The 23,621-nt window shown below is 53.4% G+C and overlaps 10 non-coding genes across 10 annotated transcripts; 5 read left to right on the top strand and 5 right to left on the bottom strand.

Moving 5' to 3' along the window:
* Positions 1-3,274: 3,274 nt before the first annotated feature.
* Positions 3,275-3,347, bottom strand: TRNAF-GAA (transfer RNA phenylalanine (anticodon GAA)). Its single transcript has one exon. It is a non-coding gene; the product is annotated as a tRNA-Phe (tRNA).
* Positions 3,348-7,571: 4,224 nt separating this feature from the next.
* On the top strand, positions 7,572-7,644 carry TRNAV-AAC (transfer RNA valine (anticodon AAC)). The gene has a single exon. It is a non-coding gene; the product is annotated as a tRNA-Val (tRNA).
* A 1,453-nt stretch (positions 7,645-9,097) lies between these two features.
* Positions 9,098-9,179, bottom strand: TRNAS-GCU (transfer RNA serine (anticodon GCU)). Its single transcript has one exon. It is a non-coding gene; the product is annotated as a tRNA-Ser (tRNA).
* A 3,544-nt stretch (positions 9,180-12,723) lies between these two features.
* TRNAT-UGU (transfer RNA threonine (anticodon UGU)) lies at positions 12,724-12,797 on the top strand. The gene has a single exon. It is a non-coding gene; the product is annotated as a tRNA-Thr (tRNA).
* Positions 12,798-15,282: 2,485 nt separating this feature from the next.
* Positions 15,283-15,364, bottom strand: TRNAS-AGA (transfer RNA serine (anticodon AGA)). Its single transcript has one exon. It is a non-coding gene; the product is annotated as a tRNA-Ser (tRNA).
* A 748-nt stretch (positions 15,365-16,112) lies between these two features.
* On the top strand, positions 16,113-16,185 carry TRNAR-UCU (transfer RNA arginine (anticodon UCU)). The gene has a single exon. It is a non-coding gene; the product is annotated as a tRNA-Arg (tRNA).
* Positions 16,186-18,215: 2,030 nt separating this feature from the next.
* TRNAR-UCU (transfer RNA arginine (anticodon UCU)) lies at positions 18,216-18,287 on the bottom strand. Its single transcript has one exon. It is a non-coding gene; the product is annotated as a tRNA-Arg (tRNA).
* A 1,040-nt stretch (positions 18,288-19,327) lies between these two features.
* On the top strand, positions 19,328-19,401 carry TRNAM-CAU (transfer RNA methionine (anticodon CAU)). The gene has a single exon. It is a non-coding gene; the product is annotated as a tRNA-Met (tRNA).
* Positions 19,402-20,344: 943 nt separating this feature from the next.
* On the top strand, positions 20,345-20,417 carry TRNAA-AGC (transfer RNA alanine (anticodon AGC)). Its single transcript has one exon. It is a non-coding gene; the product is annotated as a tRNA-Ala (tRNA).
* Positions 20,418-21,979: 1,562 nt separating this feature from the next.
* On the bottom strand, positions 21,980-22,088 carry TRNAL-CAA (transfer RNA leucine (anticodon CAA)). Its single transcript has 2 exons — positions 22,051-22,088; positions 21,980-22,025 (listed from the first exon to the last, which is right to left on the bottom strand). It is a non-coding gene; the product is annotated as a tRNA-Leu (tRNA).
* Between the last annotated feature and the right edge of the window lie 1,533 nt (positions 22,089-23,621).

Raw genomic sequence — 23,621 nt, 5'->3', positions numbered from 1 at the left:
TTTGGCCACAGCTGGGCCCTGACAAATCATGTTCCTGTGACTCGCCCCTGTTCCTCCCAGCCCTTCCTGAGAGTTGCTGCTTCCTTGGCTAATGCCCACCCAGAGCTGGCACAAGGGCTGTGGCTCAGGGTGAGGTGCTGATGGGGGCACATTTGACTAGTCTCGTGTGAGCTACTTGGAGCCAGCCAGCTGAGCAGGAGGAGAAACCCAGCAACCAGCTCAAGCAGGGTGGGAGGACAGAGACCCTCTCTCACCTGGGCACTGCAGGCAGCAAGAATTGGAGTCATCAGTGGAGTGGTGACAATGGGGGCAAGACACAGACATCTTCTCCTCCCCCTGAGGAAGGGGGCTGGGCCCAGTGTCCGAGTCCCTTTCAGCCCCCAGGAGAAGGGAGCTGAGAGAGAGGGGAGGGAAGGAGGTGGCCAGAGCCTCCTCCCAGCAGGCTGGGTGTGTGTGAGCAGTGGTGAGGGGGCCTGGCCCTGCTTTCCTGCCCCCTTCTCACACTGGTCTCAGAGCATCAGCAGCCGCCCGCTATCTGGTGGGTGGGGCCTTCGCTCAGCGTTTGGCAGCCAGAGGGCTCTGCATCCATACGTAGGCCTGGCCTGCCCCCCTCTTGCCCTGCCTCGGTTGCTCTGTGGCTTCTGAGCCTTCCCTTGGAGCTGTCAGCACCAGCCCCCCTGCTCAAGGTGCCCAGAGGAGGAAAGGGGATCTGGGCTCCAGTCTGAGGCTCTTCCTGCCTCCTGCTTTCCCCTGGTTCCTGCCTGGCCCTGGGCCTCTTTCCTGCCAGCCCCACGGGGGCCAGGGGAAAAGCAGGGGGGTGGGTACCAGGGCCACATTTGTGGGCATCAGGTGGCACCAAAAGAAACGCTCCCTGTCGGCCTGGCTGGAACATGGCGCCACTTGAGCAATTTGTTGGCACCAACGTGCTCCCCTGGCCAGTCTGAGCGGGGAGCCAGGGACGGTCCCTGCAAACCTGGGGCCATTGGCCAAGGCTGCTGCTCTTGTGTCTGTGCTGGGACCCCCTGGGCCTCAGGAGCGCTAGAGATGTGGGGCAGCTCTGTCCTCCCAGCCTGGGGCTGCCTGTCTGGGCGACGCCCTCACACACGCTGGCCCCTCCCCTCCTGGGACAGGGCTCCTGCCGTTCCTTGGCTACTCAGCCTGGGAGTTGGGCTTACCCCAAGCACAGGCCAAGCAGCAGGAGCTTAGCTGGGCATTAAAGGAATCTGCAATAAGAGTGGAGCTGCCTTCTCCAAAGGGATCTAGGGGTCATAGTGGACCACAAGTTGAATATGAGTCAACAGTGTGATGCTGTTGCAAAAAAAGCAAATATGATTCTAGGTTGTATCAACAGGTGTGTTGTAAGCAAAACTCGTGAAGTCATTCTGCCGCTCTACTCTGCACTAGTTAGGCCTCAGCTGGAGTACTGTGTCCAGTTCTGGGCGCCACATTTCAAGAAAGATGTGGAGAAATTGGAAAGGGTACAGAGAAGAGCGACAAGAATGATTAAAGGTTTAGAGAACATGACCTATGAAGCCAGGCTTCATGAACTGGGCTTGTTTAGTTTGGAAAAAAGAAGATTAAGGGGGGACATGATAGCGGTTTTCAAATATCTAAAAGGGTGTCACAAGGAGGAAGGCGAAAATTTGTTCCTCTTGGTTTCTGAGGACAGGACAAGGAGTAATGGGCTTAAAGTGCAGCAGGGGAGGTTTAGATTGGACATTAGGAAAAAATTCCTAACTGTCAGGGTGGTCAAATATTGGAATAAATTGCCAAGGGAGGTGGTGGAATCTCCCTCTCTGGAGATATTTAAGAACAGGTTAGATAGACATCTGTCAGGGATGGTGTAGACGGAGCTTGATCCTGCCTTGAGGGCGGGGGGCTGGACTCGATGACCTCTCGAGGTCCCTTCCAGTCCTATTATTCTGCCTGGCTTTGAACCAGAGGCCTTCTGCATATTAACTAAACACAATAACCACTACCCCACAGAAACATGCTTAAACCACTTTTTTTCTGTACATAAACTTGGACAATAATTCTGTTACTAATTCTTTGGCCAAGGCCTGGGGGCAGAGGCAGAGCAAGAGCAAGGAACAAGACCCCCCCCCCCACACACACACACACGATACTTCGCTAGACCTTTGCTCCCAACACAGGGCGGGGGGGAAGGGGGGGCTGTGTGCCTCGGGAGGAGTGACCCACATCATATCCCCAACATTTCTGCCCTTAATAGATGGACCTTTGGGGGAGGCCCAGACGCTCCATCCTTTCATTCAACTCCTATCACACACTGGAGCAGGGCAGCCCCCAGGGGTAGGGCTGAGCCATGGGGTGCTGGGCAAGGGGCAGAGGCTGCTGGAGCTGAGAGTTTGCCTGAGAGCTCAGGGACCCATAATGAGGCACCATGTCCCTTATCTCTCTTGGAAGGCACAGAAAGGGATTGACTGGGGATGGGCAAAGTGGCTCAGGGGTTGTGCAGCTTGTTGCCCAGGTTAGGGGTGTGGCCAAAACACAGGCCTGACTGGAAATGTGGTTGCCTTACCCCCTCACCCCCCACAAAAAACCTATACCTTGGCATTGGAAACTTCAGACAAGCACAACAAAAATGATGAAAGGTTTGGATCAGCTGCCACATGAAGAGAGATTGGGATTTTTCATCTTAGAAAGATGGAGACAGAGTGGAAATAAAATAGAGGTCTATAAATCATGGCTGTTTTGAGATTGTAAATAAGCAAAGGTATTTTTCTTGTTCCCATAACAGAAGAACTAAGGATGCGCCATGATATTAGCAGGTTGAAAACAAACAAAAGGAAGAATTTCTTCACACAACGCACAGTCAACCTGTGGAACTCCTTGCCAGAGGATGCTGTGAAGACCAGGACTATAAGGGCATGTCTATACTTGGAAACTATTTTGAAATTGCTTAAATCAACATAATAACTTCCAGTCTAAGAAAATAGAAATAGTGTGTCCTCAGTATGGGGAAGCCTCAGATTTAGTCTGAGGCAGGCTCTGTTAATGTTCATTTCTGGGGGCATGGAATTAAAAACAGAGACGCAAGGCTGGGAGCAGCTGAAGCCAAGAGCCCTGTTCTACTGTGTCAACAATCTCCGAGGTGACATGAAATCCCCTCTCCCATTTCTAATCCTGAAATATCATCAACTTTATTATGTCATTCCCAGCCTCTTGATACAGCCTTTGAACTCTGACTGCAGATATTGGCCTGCCAGAGATGGAGAGATGCCAAAAGAGACTAAGCCGTATTGACTAAGGCTTCTGCCAAAACCCGGGATTGAACCAGGGATCTTTAGATCTTCAGTCTAACGCTCTCCCAACTGAGCTACTTTGGCAACTGCTGCAAGCTTTCTGAGGCCCATGTTTCTCTCAGGCATATTTTTCTCTCAGCAGAATACAAGCGAGATGCTGCTGCCAGTGGACCTGCAAGGCAAGATGAGCTTTGCCTGCCCCCCTCAGCCTGACTTGCACTTGGCCCCATTCCTGCCTCTCTTCCCGGGGTGTCCCAGTGGCTGAAAGGGACTGTGGCTGCCAATGCAGGGAAGAAGATGGGTAGGGGGGTCATGTTCCCTCTGAGATTTTCCATCCATGGGTGGAGTGAGTTTCATAATGTGCGCCACTAGTGAGGTCGTTTGCGCTTGTGCGGATGTGGGCTACTGTGGTACCCGCCAGTTACTCACAAACAGCTTAGCTAAATATAGCTTGATAATTGTATAGAAGAAAAATACTGAAACAAGGGATGTCATTCCTGGCCTCTTGGTACAGCCTTTGAACTCTGACTGCAGGGCTAGGTCTACACTGGCGGGTTCTTGCGCAAGAAATCTTAAAACCGGCCCCTTCTCCTGTCACTGGAGAGATGGAAATGGGGCCGTTCCTTGTGGGAAAAGAAGTGGGTGTGTCAGGAGGGGGATTTGAGCTCAAACCTCCCCACAGACCAGAACCCCCCACTGGAGGCAAGAAAGAGCCAAGTCAGGAAGTTGAGAGCACTTGGCTCCTGCTACCCTATCATAGGGGCATGAAAAGACTTGGTGTAGCCAGTCTGGGTAGCTCAGTTAACAAAACAACATAAGGCTCTTAATCTCAGGGTCATGGGCTCAAGACCCATCTGGGTAATGCCCTTCTTTAACTCACATTCTCAGTCTACAAGCAATTCACTCTCAGTTTTCACCAGGGTTTTAGAAAGAAAAAGTCTAGTCCTAAAGTCCAGCTTTAGTAGAACCCGAGAGAGAACCAACTGCAATTTCCATCTTCTGAGGAGAAGGGAAGAGGATTTTCTTCTCCTCAGTTCTAGCCACATCAGCCCAGGGGGGGAGAAAAAATAACCCTCCACCCGCTGATTGTCCCCCGTCAGCTTCTGTAGCTTCACCTCCTTCCACAGCAGCTCCAGCTTTGAGCTACAAATCTCAAGGGGTTGGTGAGGAAATGAGGAGCTGGCAGCTCGGGTTAGTGGCTTCCCTGAGAACAAGAGGTGGAGCGTTCACAAGGTGCAGTCCCCTTTTAGAAAGAGCTAGGAACAGAACAGTCATCCCAGTTCCACCAGCACCAAAGTGTGTTTCTGTGGTGCAGTGATTAGCATGTTTGCATAACACACAAAAGTTCCCTGGTTCAAAACCAGCCAGTAACCCAACATCTTCTCTTATTGCTAGTGCCCAGGTAAGTGCAGCTGCTGCTGACCAGCCTATGCCTGGGATGAGCCCAACTCCCACGTGACAGAGAAAGGTGATGTTAGCTGATAATGCCCTTTGGTGCCAGCCTAGGAAGGGGAGATGAATCAGGCCAGGCAGCTGCTGGAGGCTTGTGGTTTGGCCTCCCCTGCCCTGGGAGGCTGGTGTATTGGGCCGGCTCTGCCTGCTGCCTCCCTTGTGTGACTTGCCCAGTGTAACAGGCCAAATGTCGGAAAAGCCTCTTCCAAAAAAAGCAGCATAAAATGTTGCACAAATTGGGTTTTGAAATGTGCGTAGGTTTTCCAGAAGAGCAGTGCAGTGTAGACACAGCCTGAGTGTTGCTCAGCACTAGTAGAGACAGGGAGGGACAAAATGGTCTAACGGCACCTGCAGCCTTTCAGAACAACCCCCAGCCCCAACCCCAAGAACCAGCCCTTCCCTCCATCCTCACTGGGGTCTGTTGGGAACTGTCACCACAGAGAGTGCTGAATTTGAGATCTCCACTCTCTAGAGCAGGGGCTGGACTTGATGGCCTTCGGAGGTCTCTTCCAGCTCTATGGTTCTATGACTCTCTGCTTTGCAGAATGGCAATTGCTGGGGGCAAAGAAAGGGGAGCCAGGTCTGTCTCTTTTGAGAGAGCAGGTAGGAAGAGGGAGGGGGCCACTGAGCCCCGACAATGAAAATAAGGAATGAGAACTGAGCTGCAGTTGGAGAACATGGGCATTGAGTGCTCACTTCACATGTGAGAGGCAGTGGGATCTATGCCCACGTTCTCCAGTGGTAAAGATTTGCTCTTTCTTTTCCACAGACAGAACCAGCCAGGGGCTGTTTCCAAGGGCTCCTTCTCTTCCCATAAGGCAATGGGCTGGTTTCTGCAGTGCAAGGGGTGTCACATTTGCCTCACAGGGAGCAGTTCCCTAGCTAAAAGTCAGGCAGGCAAAGTCCAGCCTGTAACACCCAGCGGAGGGGATTTGCCTGTCTGGGGAGGGTGGGAAAAGACCAGCACTTGGGAGCTTGGCTGCCAGCTGCTTAGCACATCTGGATACAGAAGAATCCCAAGACTTGGTTCTGCCAGGCTCCAGTTTCCCCTCTTCTGTTTCTTTTCAGCTCCCTGCAAACTGCCTCCCAGCTGTGGGTGAGGCTGAGTGTGTGTGAAACCAGCCGCGCTTTGGATGATTTTGTTAATTGTTTAAAAAGCCTCAGGAACCTCTTCTGCCTGGGGAGGTGTCTGTAATAGACGCCTAGTGTGACATTACCCTGGGGTTTTACCCCTTTAACCTCACCCAGAGAGTCCCGACAAGTCCACTCCTGTGTCAAGTGTTCGCATGTTTCATATCTAAGGAAACTCCTCCTCCCTTTTTCCCTGCCAGTCCTTCCTGAGCAAGCTCTACCCTTCTGTGCCAATATTCCAATAAAGTGTATTATCCCACCACGTCCCTGTGATACCAACTTCCTGCTTATTACCCATAGTCCTGTGTGTCTGTACCAGCATCTAAGACACAGATTAGATTTTGCTTCCCAGTGGTCCCACGTCCCTCCTTTATCTCTGCGGTTACAGCCCCTGCTCTCTGGCCCATCTCCCAGGTGTCCATGTTGTTCACTTACCTGTGGGCTTTGGGCACCTGCCCCCATCAAACCTAGTTTAAAGCCTCCTCACTAGGTGAGCCAGTCTGCACCCAAATACTCTTCCCTTCCTCAACAAGTGAACCCCGTCCCTGCTGAGCAGCCCTTCCTGCAACAGCATCCCATGGGCAAGGAAGCCAAAGCCCCCTGCCCATGGAGCTGTAGCTTTCTGTGCCCAGGGAGCCAGACACCGCTTGGGCTCGATGGCTGTGGGGAATGGGGAACGGCTGCACTTTGGGAGTCAAAAGTGTTGTGTGGAAACATAAAGAGTCATTTTAAAAAGCCTTTGGAGGAGGGCACTTTGGCTCAGTTGGCTAAAGCACCTTCCTCATAAATGAAAGATCCTGGGTTCAAGTCCCTGTGTTGCCTTTCTAGGACACAGAAGAGGCCTCCCCTGGCCATCCATAGAATTGCTGGTTCAGGAAAAAGCTGAGTGGGGAGGGTGTTGGGAAGAAGGAAATCACAAGCCTGGAGCAGGTGCAGAGGCTGCTGTGACTGGCAAGGCAGGGCTGTGACTGCACTTACTGAGACAGGAAAGCCAGCCCCACACATCCTTGTGATTTCCTCAGGAGCTCAGAGCCTGAGGGTGAAACCTCTGCAGCCATGGAGAGTCAGGGTCTGTGGGCATCAGGAGCTTCTCACCTCTTCTGGTTTCTTTCTTCTCCACTCAGCCTTTTTCCTGAACCAGCAGTTCCATGGGTGGCCAGGGGAGGCCTCTTCTGTGTCCCAGAAGGGCATAAGTAAATGTGAGCAAAGGCTGAACCCAGGTGCTGTTGTTTATTTGGTAAGTGCTTTAGCCAGCTAAGCCACGGTGCCCTACTCAGACCCACCTCTAAACTGTTCTACTCTATGGTCCCAGACAACACCATTGTCTCGCAAATTTTGGCCATTCCCCATTTCCCTCCTGCCTTCCCACCCTGGCTGTGTCTGGCTCCCTGGGCACAGAAGGCTACAGCTCAGTGGGCAGAGGCTCTAACATGCACCTCTCCGTCAGCCGCTGGGACTCTAGAGTCGCCTTTGAGGTTTTGCAGGGTTGGGGGAGGGTGAAATGCAACAAACTTTGATTATCTGGCTTGTAAACCCCTTGGCCTCAGGGTCTAGGTTGGAGTCCCCAGGTGGGGGCCCGGCCGCCTTCAGTTTGGTCCCTTCCCGAGGGCACAAAATAGACAACAGAGAATTCCTTTGCCCTGCAGCAATCTCTGTTGGCCAAAGGGTTAGCAACCGAATATTTGCCCAAGCGTAAGTGCAGTAGCAGAAAACATTTTTATGTGTGTTTCTGTGGTGTAGTGGTTATCACATTTGCCTAACATGCAAAAGGTCCCTGGTTCAAAGCCAGGCAGAACCACAGGGTCTTCTCTTATTGCGGTTCCTCTGGGTGCCCACAAGGCAGTTCCAGGGAAGAACTTTTGTGTTTGTGGATATAACCTGCGCAGCCCAAGAAATGTGATTGGCAGCTCCTCCCCACAATCTTTTTGTCAATTGCAGCGGAGGGCTCTGAAGACATGGACCCAAGGCAACCACCTTGGTTACCTTCTGCTAAGGCCAGGCCGGAGGGAAAACAATCACTCCTTCGAGCCGGAGTTGAACCAGCAACCTAAGGATCACTTGTCAAACACACACTACAGTCCTCCGCTCTGCCAGTTGAGCTATCAAAGGGTGCCTGATTGATGCTGGCTTGTCTAGGTTGTCATTTCTACAAGTCTCGGGGCACGTGCTCCCCCAAGTAGGTGGCATTGCTGATGAGGGGCAGAGAAGCACAGGGGCTGTCACAGGTACTTCACATGCAGACGGACCCCTTGAGTGAAACCTGAGCTAGATCCATCCATGTCACAGGAAAAGGAAGAAAGTTGGGTTCTTCTCATGTGTTTTCTTTGTTCCAGAGTCTCTAGGGCTGCGGTCGGGGCAGGTCCACAAAAAAACAAACCACTTCTCACGTGTCTTCTCACGTAACTTCAGCAGGGGAGGCGGGAGCAGAAAGTGGGAAGGGTGGGCAGGGGAAGGGTGTGTGTGCGGTGGTGGTGGGGGAGGCACAGAGGGGAAATACAGAAGGGCCTTGTGGGGGCACCCAGGGGAGAGTCTCACAGGTGTCCTTGTCTGGAACTCTCCCTCAGGGCCTCTCAGATGCACAAGCCCCCGGAAGGGCCTGCTGGATGGCAGCCGTGTGCTGCTGCTGAAGGGCCTTTTGCGGAAAAGGGATGCAGATTAGACACAGCGCAATTGCAAATGAAGCGGGGATTTAAATCTCCCCTGCTTCCTTTGCATGAACATGGCTGCTGCTTTTTTTTCCAGCTCGGGGCTTTGCCAGGAAAAAGCACCAGTCTAGACTGGATCTTTTGGAAAATAAAACCTTTTCCAAAAGATCCCTTATTCCTAGCAATGTGGCCCCCTGAGCAGCCTCTAATGTTCCCTGCTTGAGCCCCAGAACCAGCCCTGAGTGACGGGGGCAGAGGGGGAGCAGCTCACACATGCCAAGGGGCTGGCCAGGGGCAGGACATGAGCCTGCAAGGCAGCAGTGACATCACAAGGAACTTTTGCAGAACCTCAGCTCATTGGTTGGGAGGCAGTGACCTCACAGAGGGACCATGGCAACAGCCAGGTGGGACAGGCGGCAGGGCTGGGGCATCTCAGAGACCCCCATGGCCTGGCTGCCTGGAATCTCCTATGTGAGGTTTCCCCCTGAGGGCAGCATTTGGGAGTGTCTCTGTGGAGATTTCCCCTGGCTGCAGTGGGAGGGAGGTGGGGCAGGCAGGGCTGCCACTAAACCTCTGGGAGAGGCAAGAGAGAAGACTACTAACACCAGATGAGGATGGGATTTGAACCCATGCGCGCAGAGCACAATGGATTAGCAGTCCATTGCCTTAACCACTCGGCCACCTCATCTGAGTTGCTGGGGCTTGTTTCAAATCACCTGAAGTCAGCACTTCAGGGAACCTTTCTCCCACTTGCTGACTGGCCAAGGACACCCAGGGCGGGAAGGTTTTGGCTTTTCACAATGTTCCCTGGGCTGTTGTACAAAGCTCAGTGCTGGTAACAAACCCAAACAGCCCCTGGCTACATCTACCCTGCAGGCTTCTTGCGCAAAATCTGTTTTGTGCAAAATGTCTTGCCCAACAGTGTGTCCACACTGCCATGTGCTGTTGCACAAGAGAAGTGCTTTTCTGCAAGCGCGCCTATGGCAGTGTGGACGCTCTCCTGCTCAGGAAAGCTCTGATGGGCATTTTAGATACATGGCTTTCTTGAGCAAGAAACCCCTGTTGCCCATCCACACTGCCACCCTGTTGACGAGTTCTTGCACAAGAGGGCTTATTCCTCGTGGGGAGAGCAATAACTTCTGTGCAAGAAGCCCTGATGTCTGATGCTGCACTATACATTTACTTGCGCAAGAACATCCCTGCAGTGTAGACGCTCTGCAAGTTTTTACCCAAGAGCAGTTGCTCTTGTGCAAAAAGCCTGCAGTGTAGATGTAGCCCTGCTGTGTAGACACAGCCTGAGAGAGACAAGGAAAGGAAGTGGCCAGAGCCTCCCCCCAGCAGGCTGGCCCTCAACAGGACGGGCACGTCTACACAGCACCCTCACTTCGAAGTGAGCTGTGCAGTGTGAGCGGCTGCCCGGGACCCCAAGGGAAGGTCTGTGGGGAGTTTCCAAGGCAACAACAACTACAAAGTTTCATAATCTACACTCATGTGACTGTGTGTCACGTTGCTGAATTGGAGGGAAGCAGCCAGATCGCTGCTGCACCCCTAGGTGGGGATGTTGGCCCCAGAAATTGGTATGGGGGGAGCCATGTGGGGATTGAATGGGAGATTATTGTTTGTTGATCTTATGTACGCTATTTATGTGAGTGTATAATGTCTATGTGTGTAGGTAGGAATCTGTAATCTGTGTGGAAGCTGAATATTTCTCTGAATGTGGTTGAGCATTGCTATGGACAGGCTGAGTAGTGGAGCCCTGTGGAACAATGGCCCTTGATGGCCCAAAGACACACCTAAAGCAGGAGGGCGGAGACCCAAGAGCTGCCAGCAGAGAGAGGCTGAGGATCAGGTGACCAGCTGAGACCAGAAGAGGCCATGTGGTCGAGGCCATTTTTGTTCTCAGCTCAGCACTTCATCCCAGAGGCAGCATTGCAGGGATTGAAGAGCCCGGAAGACCTGTGGACCCATCCTGATCGTAGGATGTGCAATAAGAACTTTTAAACCAGCAGCTGCAACATCTCTGCTAGAGCCTGCATCGAGGACTGGGAGATTCGGTGCATGTAACGTACTGTACTTTAATAACCTTACTCTCAGGCTTTTCTTTCTTGTAACAATAAACCTTTAGATATAGATTCTAAAGGATTGGCCCAGCGTGATTTGTGGGTAAGATCCAGAGGGTAAATTGACCAGGGATCTGTGGCTGGTTTCTTGGAACCGGACAGAACTTGTTCGGGGTAGGTGGGATTGGGTGCTAGGACCCCCCAGCTGTGTATAGGCCCGGGGCCATCTGGGGCACGGATATTGCTGGGGTGTCGGAGGGGTTTTGCTCGTGAGGCTTCAGGCAGGCAGCTGAAGCGCTCTGTGGGACTGGTTTGTGGCCTGTGTGGAAAGGTCACCAGTCGGGGGCTGTAAGGAGCCCCGGATTCGAGCAATTCGCCCTGAGTGGACGCCCTCAGCTGTGCCCAGACACAGCCCGGTCCGTCACATCCTGGCTCCCAGCCACACGCCTTGCAACAAAGACCAACGGTCCCTGCACAAAGTGCATTGTGGGAATGAGAGTTGGGGCAGCAGGAAAGGGGCCAACCCCTGAGCCCCATCGAGCAGGTGGGAGAAGATGGGAGAGAATCCTGCTACCTCTCATGTGCAAAGCGAGCACTAACCCACGTGCAACTCATCTCTCGTGCTCTGGCCTCCAGCAGCTTTGTGCCCCACTAGGGTGGGTTATTTCAGAGACCAGAGAGGAAGAGGGAGGGGTCTCTGGATGTGCGGAGCCCCCCGGCTCTGCCTGTGAAAAGAAAGAACAAGGGCTCAGCAGAAACTTCAATTCCACTTTGTGCGTCTTGACTTTTTCAATCTAAGGACTTTGAAGAAGCATTGCAAATATCTGCTCCAGTGGCGCAATGGGTCAGCGCACAGTACTTATAAGGCAGTACTTGTAGGAGACATGCTGAGGTTATGAGTTGAAACCTCACTTTGAGTCCCTGCCCAGTTGTCCCCTTGCAGTGGTTCCCAAAATTTTCAGCATCTCTCCCCCCCGCTTTTTGAAAACGCTCATGCCCCCCCTGGAATTTCTTCACACCCTCTCTCCTCCCCGCTCCCCCCCCCCGGCTGTCCCCAGAGCCCAGCGCCCGGGAGTCTGGTCAGCAAGTGAGACTCGCCCGTCAGTCCAAGCTGCTCTGTCCTGGCTGCCGTTCCTGCCTGTCCCGTGCCAGCGCCGCATGCGGACCAGTGGGGCAGGACGGGGGGGTGTCAGTGGGGCCCTGCTCTCAGTCCGTCCCTCACAGGCCCTGTGGGCTGCTCGAGGGCTGAGCCCGTCGCCCAGGCCTGGCGCGGGGATGGAACATGGGGCACGTTTCCCCCTGTGAGCATGTGCGGGGGCAGGAGGGAGCCACACGGGCCTGGCTGAAGGTTTTGTGCTGGGGCTGGAGGCTTGAGCCCGAGCTGTCGGCCTCAGCGGGACTTGCTCCTCCCCCCTCTCCTGCCTTGCTGCCTCCTTTGGCCAGCAGCGCTCAGGGGCAGCCGGGAGAGCCGGCACCAAGGGCAGAGGAGGCCAAGGCACAAGCCCCTCAGAGGGGACAGGCCTGAGGCCTCTGGCTTGCCCAGGCTCACGCCAAGGGGCTTTCTGTGGTGCCGGGCAGGGGAGGGAGGCCAGGCCCAGGCCGGTGGGAGAAGGGGCAGCGCCTGCCAGGGCAGCAAGGGGAGCTGCAGGGAGCGAGACGCGGCGTTTCTGCCTGGATCACTCAGGGGTCCTTCTGCGGGTGAAGCGCCTGTGACACCCCTGTGCTGCTGGGTTCCTCTGCCCCTCCCCTGGGAGGCCGGCCCCTTCGGGGGGCTCTTGCCCTGGCACTCGTCCAAGGGCCACCTGGGCAAAGCAGCCTGCCCCAGGCACCTTCCATAGCTCAGCTGGCAGAGCAGAGGCCTGTGGCGGGTGCTTGGCAAGTGTCCTTAGGTGGCTGATTCAACTCCAGCTGAAAGGAGAGATTCTTCTCCCTCCCCCTGGCTGCAGGCCCGGCCTTAGGACCAGGCGGCTGCCTTGGGTCTGTCCCTTTGGGGCCTGGGACTACAATTGACAAAACGGTTTTGGGTACCAGCTGCCAGTCAAATGTCTTGGGCTGCGCAGGCCTTGAGTCATGGCAAGAGCTGGAGGGGAATGGGGAACGGCTGCACTTTGGAATGGGAAGGGGGTGTCTGGGACCATAAAGTAGAACAGTTTTAAGGCTGCTTACAAGAAGGGCACCATGGCTTAGTTGGCTAAAGCACCTGCCTTGTAAGCAGGGGATCCTGGGTTCAACTCCCAGAGGTGCCTTGTTGCTAGGTCAATGGGTCTTTTCTTCCCACCATTCTTCAACATGTATCTGGAGTTGTTTTTACCTTCAGCTGAGCTTGGTGGTGCCCTCACAGTGGGAGTAGGATAGTAGCAAAGAGCAGGAGGTGCCCTAGGGGTTTGATTTAGTGAGGCTTAACTAGACTTGCTAAATCAAGCTCTGGAAGATGGATTGCAGCAGTGATCTCCACCTGAGTGAAGACATGTCCTAATGGTGCAATTAGTTAGATGCCGACAATAACGGCCCCACTGCTGGTAACTCACAGAGGCTACATCTACACTAAGGCTGTGTCTAGACTGCATCCCTTTTCCGTAAAAGGGATGCAAATTAGACACATCGCAATTGCTAATGATGCGGGGATTTAAATCCCCCCCCACACTTCATTTGCATAAAAATGGCTTCCGCTTTTTTCCGGCTTGGAGCTTTGCCGGATCTTTCAGAAAATAAACCCTTAAAATAAGGATTAAGGGATCTTTTGGAAAAGGTTTTATTTTCTGAAAGATCCGCGTCTAGACTGGTGCTTTTTTCCAACAAAGCTCCGAGCCTGCGTGTTGCACAACACTGGTAGGAGACATGGAGGGTCAATTGGCACTTGTAGCCTCTCAGAACAACCCCTGTCTTGACCCCCAAGTCTTAGCCCTTCCCTCCACCCTTGATGGGGTCTGCTGGGAATTACCTGGATGCCAGCCCACCCCAGTGTCAGCCTAAGGATTGTCTGGTCTGTAAAAGCTGCATCCTGGAAATGAGGAAGCAGCTAAAGTGACTCTGGTGAGACTTGAACCCACAACCTTTGAATATCTAAGCGCCTGCCTAGTAAGCAGGAGATCCTGGGTTCAACTCCCAGTGGTGACTTCTTGCCAGGTCAATGTGTCTTTTCTTCCCACCATTCTTCAACATGTATCTGGAGTTGGTTTTACCTTCAGTTGAGCTTGGTGGTGCCCTCACAGTGGGAGTAGGACAGTAGCAAAGAGCTGTAGGTGCCCTAGGGGTTTGATTTAGTGAGGCTTAGCTAGACTTGCTAAATCAAGCTCTGGAAGATGGATTGCAGCAGCAATCTCCACCTGAGTGAAGACTTAGCCTAATGGTGCAATTAGTTAGATGCCGACACTAACAGCCCCACTGCTGGTGACTCACAGAGGCTACATCTACACTAGAAGTTTTCTCCTTAAAAAAATATGTTAATGAGGGATTCAATTGCATGAGTCACGATCTCATTTGCATATTTTCTGCCAATGGGATTGTTGTGCAAAAACAAGCCGTGTGAACATTTTTTTTGCACAAAACCCCTTTTTTTCACAAGATTCTTATGCCCCCCCAAAAGAGGTATCCTGATCTTGCAGAAAATGGGGATTTTGCACAAAAAGAAAACTTCCATACTGCTTGTTTTTGCACAGCAACTCCAGCACAAAATCAGTTTGCCAGAAAATATGCAAATAAGATCATGACTCATGCAAATGAGACCCTCGTTAGCACCTTTTTTGCTGAGAAGATTCGTAGCGTAGCCATAGCTGGAGATTCTGGTGCTGATCATGCAATAGAAGCATAGTATGTTTAAATAGCTGCCGTATGAATGTACCTGAAAGTCACAAGGATCAATGATCTGTGTGAAAGGCAGGTGGCCAGTAATTAGAGCCCCATATATGTTGTGTGCACAAAGGAAGGTAGGAATGTGCACCAGGCAGTCTGATAACGGTGTTTACTGTATGTTTGTAACAGACTCCTGCCCATCTCCGGTAGATTTGGGCAACTCCTCCACCAATTGCAATACACACTAGGCCGTTCCTCCCTAGCTGGGTGTGGTTCTTGTTCTTCTGCACAGCACAGCCCATGGAGACCAAGGACCTGCTATTGGGCTTCCAAATCCCACCCTTGTTGAATGGATGGAAACAGAAACCAGACACACAGCGGGTTTGAGCTGGCTCCAGCTGAGGGACGGGTTTGCCTGGTTTATGGGCATTGGCACAGGACAGCAGTAAGGGTTCGTATTCATTTAAAGAATAGAAAAAATAGAAACCTAGAATGTAATGGAATTGGAGAGATAAATATTTCCATTGAATGATCAGTTGGATTTGAAGTAACGCTCATATAATTTGTAGTCTATCACTGAGCTACTCTCCCTGATGTTTGCACTGTTAGGAGTTGAGAAGGGAACAAGAGGCTTTTGTAGCCCACACACCCCTGGGCCTGTCTCCATCACTTCTGCCTCTGCCAGGTGAAAGGAGGCCGCTGGGCCCAGCATCTTTCTGCCCAACCAGGGCTGGCTTTTGGGGAGGCGGAGGGGACAGTGGAGGGACTTGGTCCCCTGGCTGTGTCCATGGGGAGGTGGCTCTGCTGAAAGCCAGACTGGTTTTCCTGTTGTTAGGTAGGACCCTGCAATCCATGTTCTCTCCTGCTTTTGTAGCCTCTGTTGCCTTCTGCAGGTGTCCCTTCTTGTCCTAGGAAGGGGTGTGGCCAAAACACAGGTCTTGCTGTGAGCAGGATTTGAACCTGTGCAGGGAAACCCTATTGGATTTCTAGTCCAACACCTTAACCACTCGGCCATGACAGCTCTAAGTATCAACAGGCCAGGGAAACTGGTAATTAAACCCAGTGCCCAGGCCTGACGTCATCTCAACCTCAGAATTCCCACAGCAAAGCATTTCACCGGTCATACAGAGGAGTCCTGGGCGCTCTGGTCTGAGACTGGCTTAGAGGTGAGTTCAAGGGAAAACCTCACAAAGGAGGTTCCAGGCAGCCAGGCCATGGGGGTCTCTGAGGTTGCGGCTTTCCCACCTTGCTGTTGCCATGGTTGCTCTGTGACATCACTGCATCCCAGCCAATGAGCTGAGGTGCTGTAAAAGTTCCTTGTGATGTCACTGCTGCCTTGCAGGCTCATGTCCTGCCCCTGGCCAGCCCCTTGGCATGTGTGAGCTGCTCTCCCTCAGCCCCCGTCACTCAGGGCTGGTTCTGGGGCTCACACAGGGAACATCAGAGGCTGCTCAGGGGGCCACATTGCTAGGCCAGGGGCCCTCCTGTGGAGCTATGAGTGTTGCTGTCCCTGCTGTACAGACACGGCCATAGAGCCTCAGGAGGCTGCAGCAGTGGGAGACACTTCCCTGGTTTCGGGAGGGAGACGAGATGTCAAGTCCCATGACTTGGAGCCAGCTACAGATAGCCATGGAAAGCTGATTTTCAGAGGGGTGTGATCAGCCCTTCCTGTGTATCTGGCTTCTTCAAAGGGGCTTCATTAGGAGCTAAAAGTTGAAGAAGGGACATTTAGAAGGGTGAATTTCTTTCCCTGGTAGAGTTTTCTGTGTGCCCCAGTGGCCTAATGGACAAGGTACTGGCCTTCTAAGCCAGGGATTGTGGGTTCAAGTCCCACCTGGGGTGACAGTTTCTCTCATTAACAAAGAGTTTGCTATGCTTTTTGAAACAGTTAGCAAGGATGCTGCACAGTTGCTGTCTTCCTCTCTACAGAAGTTGTTCAGACCCCTCACTAGCCAATGCTGGTGTTTAGATGCAGCTCTGAGTGCTAAAAGCTCAGGTATCCATGGACAGAGTGAAGGGGCCCATTTTGCTCTAGAAGGCCCAGGAGTGACAGGCAGAGGGAGGTGGCTGTAGTAGAGCAGGGTCTGTCTGGAGACAAAGCGGAGCCTGAGGATAAGAAGGCCCCTGAGAGGCAGAGACTCCAGAGCTGTGGCAGGGGGCTAGTTATTTGGTCTGGCAAAAGGACAGAAAATCCCCAGGCCCTGAGCATGGTGCGGGCGAGGCCCATGGGGCAGTTTGCCTGGTGGGGTTTGGGGGGTGGAGAAGCTGTGAAGCTCTGTGAGTGGATAAGGTCCCTGGCTGAGCTACGCCACCGGCCGTGTGTGTGACTCATCCCCTTTTGTGTGTCTGTTGCGCTTCCAGCCTCTTTCCTCAGGCACGTTCATCCGGCAAAGACCCCCCCCCCCCCAGGGATCTTGTATCTTCCTTTGTGCAGCTCAGCCACAGACACCGGCAGGGCTGAAAGGAAATTGCTGCACTTTGGGAGTCAAAGGTGTTGTCTGGGACCACAGAGCAGTTTCACCCAGTAGTCTGAGGTGGGCATCATGGGGCAGTTGGTTAAAACACTTCACTTATAAACAGAAGAACCTGGGTTCAACTCCCAGTGGTGCCTTGTTGCATCCTTTGCTCACATTTTCCTCTTTCCTTCTGGGACACAGAAGAGGCCTCCCTGGCCACCCATGGAACTGCTGGGCTGATCCAGTGTCTGAAAGGGGCTGCGGCTGCTGCTGACAGGGAAGAAGCTGGGAGGCAAGGTGCTGGCAGCAAGAGATTCCAGCTGCCTCTTTGCCCTGGGTCTCAGTGCACCATGCCAGCCGCCAGCCACCTTGACCAAACCTCAAATCAGCTGGACAAGCCAGCCCACGTCACAGTGAGTCGCTTGTGGCCCTGTCAGAGAAGAGCCATTGGCAGCTGCAGAGACATCCCTTCAGCTGCCAGACACGCCTTTCTAAAAGGGCCATTTGTAAGCTGCATTTGGTTGGCTGGCTAGCTCAGTTGGTTAGTGCATGGAGCTAATAATGCCAAGATCATGGGCTCAAGCCCTGTGATGACCACAGATATGTTTGCTGTGGTGACTGTTCTACCCCTGCCCCTCTCCTTTAGCTGCCTGCTATGGACAGGGAAGCAGAAATATGCAAAAGACTGTGAGCTCCTCAGGAAACAGGCCAGAAAACTGGTAGGAGGGAGGCTCCAGCCTGCACAGCCCCAGTGGCTGAAAGGGCCTTGGCCTGGCTGGCTTTCCCCAATAGCAGGGAAAACTCTTTTCTTCCCTCTATTGGGGGACTACTCATGGGCCTGCTGGCTCAGCTGTTTAGAGCTTAATGCTAATAATGCCCAGGTCACAGGTACAAGCCCCATGAAGACCCCACAACAGCCAAATTAGTTTTGTTTGAGCTGCTCCCCACGAAAAGCGGTGAGAGGGAGCCCTTGGCTGTGGGACCCACTTGTGCCTGTTGTTCAGGGTTAAATAAGTTCTCCCCCAGGAGGTCGCCTGTTCCCTTCCCACCTTGCATTGGCTGGGAATCAAATCAAGCAAGGGGCAGCAAACGTCAGGCACTGTCATTGCCTGGGCCACAGATAAAGACCCTCCTGGAGCAGTCCATGCAGAGGAATGTGGACATTTTTGGCCAAATGGCCAATGGTCTAGCAAAGAAAGGTCATTGCCCTCCTAATCCCACATCCTAGACCAAGTCAGAGCCAAGGTCAAGGAATCACAGCAGAGGTATGTGAGGGAGGAACTGCATTACTGTGTATGCTCTCCGAGAGGATGAAGAGGGGTGAGAGGCAGCCCTCAGCTGCAGGACCCATTTGTGCCTGTTTTTCAGAGTTCAAGTAAAACCTCAGTAAGGAGATTTGATGCTCCCTCTTTACATTGCATTGGCTGGGAATTGAACCCAGGTCAACTGCTTAGAAGGCAGCTATGCTCACCACTATACCACCAATGCCTGCCTGCCAAGCTGCTGGGAAAATTAGTGAGAGAAGCCCACGTCTGCCATGAGGCTGGCCAGAGGCAAGAGGGTGCCTGTGTGGTTTGGGTAAAGCAGAACTTCTTGGACATTAGGCACAGACCAGGAGTGGTGACGCTGGGGTAGTGGCTGCCCTGAACTCTCCGTGGTGTGAGGAGCCGGGTGGGAGAGGAGTCCCAGAGGTTGTTGGGTGGGAGAGTTGAGTTTATCAGACTTTGGGCTAAGCTCTAGAGCAGCCAAGGGAGAGGTGGGGAAGTGACTTCTGGATACTCTTTGTGGCCCAGGGATGCGGTTGCTCTGTGAGGTCACCTCCAGTTTCCCCTCTTCTGTTTCTTTTCAGCTCCCTGCAAACTGCCTCCCAGGTGTGGGTGAGGCTGAGTGTGTGTCCATCTCCACCTGAGGCCAAGTGTTCGCATGTTTCATATCTAAGGAACCATCCTCCCCCCTTTTTCCCTGCCAGTCCTTCCTGAGTGAGCTGAACCCTTCTGTGCCAAAATTCCAGTCTTGTATTATCCCACCAAGTCCCTGTGATACCAACTTCTTCCTGCTCATTACTGATAGTCCTGTGTGTCTATACCAGCATCTAAGACACAGATTAGATTTTGTTTCCCAGTGGTCCCGCGTCCCTCCTTTATCTCTGCTGTTACAGCCCCTGCTCTCTCCCATTTCTGGCCCATCCCCCAGGTGTCCATGTTGTTCACTTACCTCTGGGCTTTGGGCACCTGCCTCCATCAAACCTAGTTTAAAGCCTCCTCACTAGGTTAGCCAGTCGGCACCCAAATACTCTTCCCTTCCTCGACAGGTGAACCCCGTCCCTGCTGAGCAGCCCTTCCTGCAACGGCATCCCATGGGCAAGGAATCCAAAGCCCCCTGCCCATGGAGCTGTAGCTTTCTGTGCCCAGGGGGCCAGACATGGCCTGGGCTCTATGGCTGGAGGGAAATGGGGAATGGCTACATTTTGGGAGTCAAAAGTGTTGTCTGGAAACATAAAGAGCCATTTTAAAGAAACCTTGGAGGAGGGCACCATGGCTTAGTTGGCTAAAGCACCTGCCTCATAAACAGGAGATCCTGGGTTCAAGTCCCAGTGGTGCCTTGTGGCCTTTGCTCACATTTTCCTATGCCCTGCTGGGACACAGAAATGGCCACCCATGGAACTGCTGGTTCAGGAAAAGGCTGGTTGAGAAGAAGGAAACCACAAGCCTGGAGCCCCTGCAGAGGCTTCTGGCACTGGCAAGTCAGGGCTCTTGCTGCAATTGCTGGGACTGCAGAGCCAGTGCCAAGTGCCCTTGTGGTTCCCTGGGGGTGTCAGCACCTAGAGAGCCTGAGGGTGCAACCTCTGCAGCTCCTGCAGCCATGGAGAGTCAGGGTCTGTGGGCATCAGGTGCTTCTCACCTGTCAGGGAGAAACCTCTTGGGGCTTGTGGTTTCCTTCTTCCCCACACACCTCTCCACTCAGCCTTTTCCTGAGCCAGCAGTTCCATGGGTGGCCAGGGGAGGCCTCTTCTGTGTCCCGGAGGGGCATAAGTAACTGAACTGAGGAGCTGCTGTTTATTTGGCAAGCGCTTTAACCAGCTAAGCCACGGTGCCCTACTCAGATCCACCTCTAAACTGTTCTATGTATGGTCCCAGACAACACCATTGTCTCGCAAAGTTCAGCCATTCCCCATTTCCCTCCTGCCTTCCCACCCTGGCGGTGTCTGGCTCCCTGGGCACAGAAGGCTACAGCTCAGTGGGCAGAGGCTCTAACATGCACGTTTCCCCCAGCCGCTGGCAACTGTGGAGTTGCCTTTGAGGTTTTGCAAGGTTTGGGGAGGGCAAAATGGAGCAAACTTTGATTTTCTGGCTTGTAAACCCCTTGGCCTCAGGGTTTAGGTTGGAGTCCCCAGGCCTGGCCTCCTTCAGTTTGGTCCCTTCCTGAGAGCACAAAATAGACAACAGAGAATTCCTTTGCCCTGCAGCAATCTCTGTTGGCCAAAGGGTTAGCAACTGAATATTTGCCCAAGCTTAAGTGCAGTAGCAGAAAATACTACTGAGTGTGTTTCTGTGGTGTAGGGGTTATCACATTTGCCTAGCATGCAAAAGGTCCCTAGTTCAAAGCCAGGCAGAAACACAGGGTCTTCTCTTATTGCGGTTCCCCTGGGTGCCCACAAGGCAGTTCCAGGGCCTGCCACCTGGTGCAGGGTTTGGCAGCATGTGTGCTGGTTTTCAGGAGCATGTGGGAGACAGCTAAACAGGTTAAGCTGAGATAGGAGGATGCTGGGCTGGGTCTGAGACTTCTCGGTGGTACCTTGCCTGACACCAGGTCATTGCAGCCACACAGTGGAGGGCTCACCCTGGAAGTGCCACTACTGTGCCTGTTCACCTTTGGGGCAGTGTGGCTGTCACCTTTGGTGCAAGTGGAGACAAAGCCACATAATGTCCTGCCTCATGCCCAGACCCCAGCCACCCCGTTCCCCTGGCTTTCTTCTCACCCAGCACCCCCAGCTTCCTTTGACACCCTCCCTTGTTCCTTCTTCCCCACCCTGCCCCTTCATCCACATTCCTTCTGCACCCTTTTTCCTTCTGCACCCTTTCTCCTGGCCACGCACGGCTCCTTGTTGCTTCTCAAGCCAGGCCCTGCAAGGAGCCACCAGGGCAGGAACCAGCCCTTGGAGCTCAGCTTGCACCGGATCTGGTAGTTTCCCACCACATCTCACCTGGGAAGAGGTGACTTGTTCTCCTTCCTTCTGATCTTACGTCTCCGTTCCCTCCAAAGGTCTCCGCTGCCTCAGGACCCGCCTCCTCAGGGCACTGCCCCTCTGCCACTGGGCTGGGAGTGGGAGACTCCACAGTCTCTGCACTTGGGCTGAGAAGTCTCACGGGGACTCGTCTGTTGACAGCGTTAGTCAGCCCGATGGCCAGCCGGATCCATTCCATAGCGCTGCCCGAGAGGAGCTTTACAGGTGCCCAGTGTCCACTGGTATTTTCTGGGGCTCTGTGTAGGGGATTGGTCTTGGCCATCTTCTCCACGGGAAATGCCTCTTCTTTGGAAAAGCAGCTCCCAGGAGTTCATGGAACTTCTTCTTCTCAGCTTGGGAAAGGGACGACTCAGGGGGGATGGGAAAGATATTTGTGCTGTGAAAACAGCAGGGCCCCCAGGGAAACTGGTAAATAATCCCAGTGCCCAGGCCTGATGTTATCTGTCCCCACACAATTCACATGGCAAACCTGGCTCTCAGAGCATAAGGGGGGTTTGGGGGCTCATTGCTGGGCCATGGGGTGAAGCAGCAAACCAGCCTCCTCTTGTGGGGCCTGTGAGTGTTGAATGTGGGCCCCTGCACCTGGGGAAAGGCAAACAAAAGGTCTGGGGGCCACACAGAGACCCCGCTGGGCTGAGCAGGAAGTGGCTGGGACTTTGCTTTGTCTTTGCCTGTGGGCTTGTCTGTCTGCAGCCTGGAAACCTCCTGGCTCCTCAGACCACTGGTCTGGATGGAGCGTTACAGACGTCGGAATAATGGAATTGCTGTGTAGACACTCCCATTGTTATTGCAGTGTAATGGCCGTTATTCCCAAGGAACGCTTTTGTTTAGATGCAGCCTAAGAGAAATGCTTTCATGAACATGTGGGAGGAGCAAGGGATCCTACAATATCAGGAGAAATGAGGCCACCTCTCTAGACATAAAGCAGATGATGTGTCAGGAGTGGGATTTGAACCCACACCTCCATTTGGAGACCAGAACACCCAACTAAGGAAAAGACAAGTCCTTGAGTCTGGCGCCTTAGACCACTCGGCCATCCTGACATCTATACAGCCACCTCCAATGGCAGTTTTCTTACATGTGTGAGTTGCTCGGGAGGCGGCGGGAGCACCTCTCTTTCCCCATCTAACAGCCGCTCTACAGCCCAGCTGGGTTTATCCCCACTCACCCTCATGTAACGTTGTGAGGTGTTTTACAGGGAGCTGACAAGAAACAGAAGAGGAGAAAACTCTGGCCGGCAGAACTGAGGCTTGGGATTCTCCTGTGCCAGAGAGTCCGTGTCAGTGCGCCTGGGGATCCTGAGCTGGGTGGCTCCTGGGTTTGTTGGCTCCAGACCAGTGGTGTCTCTTCTGCAGGGCGATGCTTGTTCCTGGGGCTAACACTTATCCCTGTGACACACTTTGTGCAGGGACCATTGGTCTTTGTGCCACATTATGTGTCTGGGACGTGGGAGTGAGGAACCTGCCTCAAATAGACACGTATCTGCCCCCAGCAGTGCTCTGCTTGAGACCCCGGAGCCCTGGCTTTGACTGGTGCCTGGCACGTGGGGAATTAGATCTAGGGGGAGATTTCTAGAATCCCACAACAGCTGCTGCTCTCGTGCAGATGTGCACATCTGTCTGGGGTTACTGGGCACCTGGCCTGCTTTCTCTCCCCGCCAACGTGGGCAAAGCGGCATCACTGGCTCAGGGGTTCCTCTCCTCAGCGCGCTGCAGAGAAAGCTCTTCTGTGTTAAAGGGCCTCAGGGAGCCCAGAGCAGAGGGTGCTGGGAATCTAGTCCCATTGATCCCCTCAACACACACACACAGTCCCAGCCCCAAGCCCCCCCACATCCCTAATCCTGTGCCCTGACTCCCATATCCTCCCACGTCCTCACCCCTGCCCTGAGCCCCACCCCCAACATACAATCCCCAAATCCCTGCCTTGAGCCTCTCACACTCCACACTTTAATTTCTCACAGGTACTGTCCTATCACAACCCCTCCTCAGACTTCCTGCCTTAACCCTCACCCCAGCCCAAGGGGTGGTGCCCAAAAGAACATTCCCTGTAAGAAATGTGTCACTTTCACCCCTGGGAGCAGCTCAGCCATGCAAAGGGGCTGCCTGGGGCAGGACATTAGCCCTGGAGGGCAGGGGTGGGTGTGGCAGTGACATCACAAGGGCCTTTTGCAGCCCCTCAGCTTATTGGCTAAAGGAGGTTGGGAGGTGATGACCTCACAGAGAGTCCATGACAATGGCCAGGTGGGACAGGCTGCAGGGCAGAGGAAACCTCAGAGACTTTGCTGCAGGGAGTCTCAGAGCCCCCCATGGCTTTGCTGCAGGGAGTCTCCTTCTGGAGATCTGCCCTTGAGGCCAGAGAGGGAGTAAGGGTCACAAGCACGAGTGTGAGGAGGAGCCTCCTTGGAGTTTTCCCCTTTCCCTTGATTAACTGACCTAGAAGACAGACGTTCCTGTGGAGAAGGGAAGAGCCTCCAAGAGGAGCTTTGTTGCTACAGCAGGGGAATTAGCTCAAGTAGTAGAGCGCTTGTTTAGCATGCGAGAGGCAGTGGGATTGCTACCCACACTCTCCACTGATGG

Source organism: Pelodiscus sinensis, chromosome 19, assembly GCF_052426305.1.
Source record: "Pelodiscus sinensis isolate ZL-2025 chromosome 19, ASM5242630v1, whole genome shotgun sequence".
Taxonomy (NCBI): Eukaryota; Metazoa; Chordata; order Testudines; family Trionychidae; genus Pelodiscus; species Pelodiscus sinensis.
Note: the sequence above shows the minus strand (reverse complement) of the source record. Positions and strands in the feature narration are given on the sequence as shown.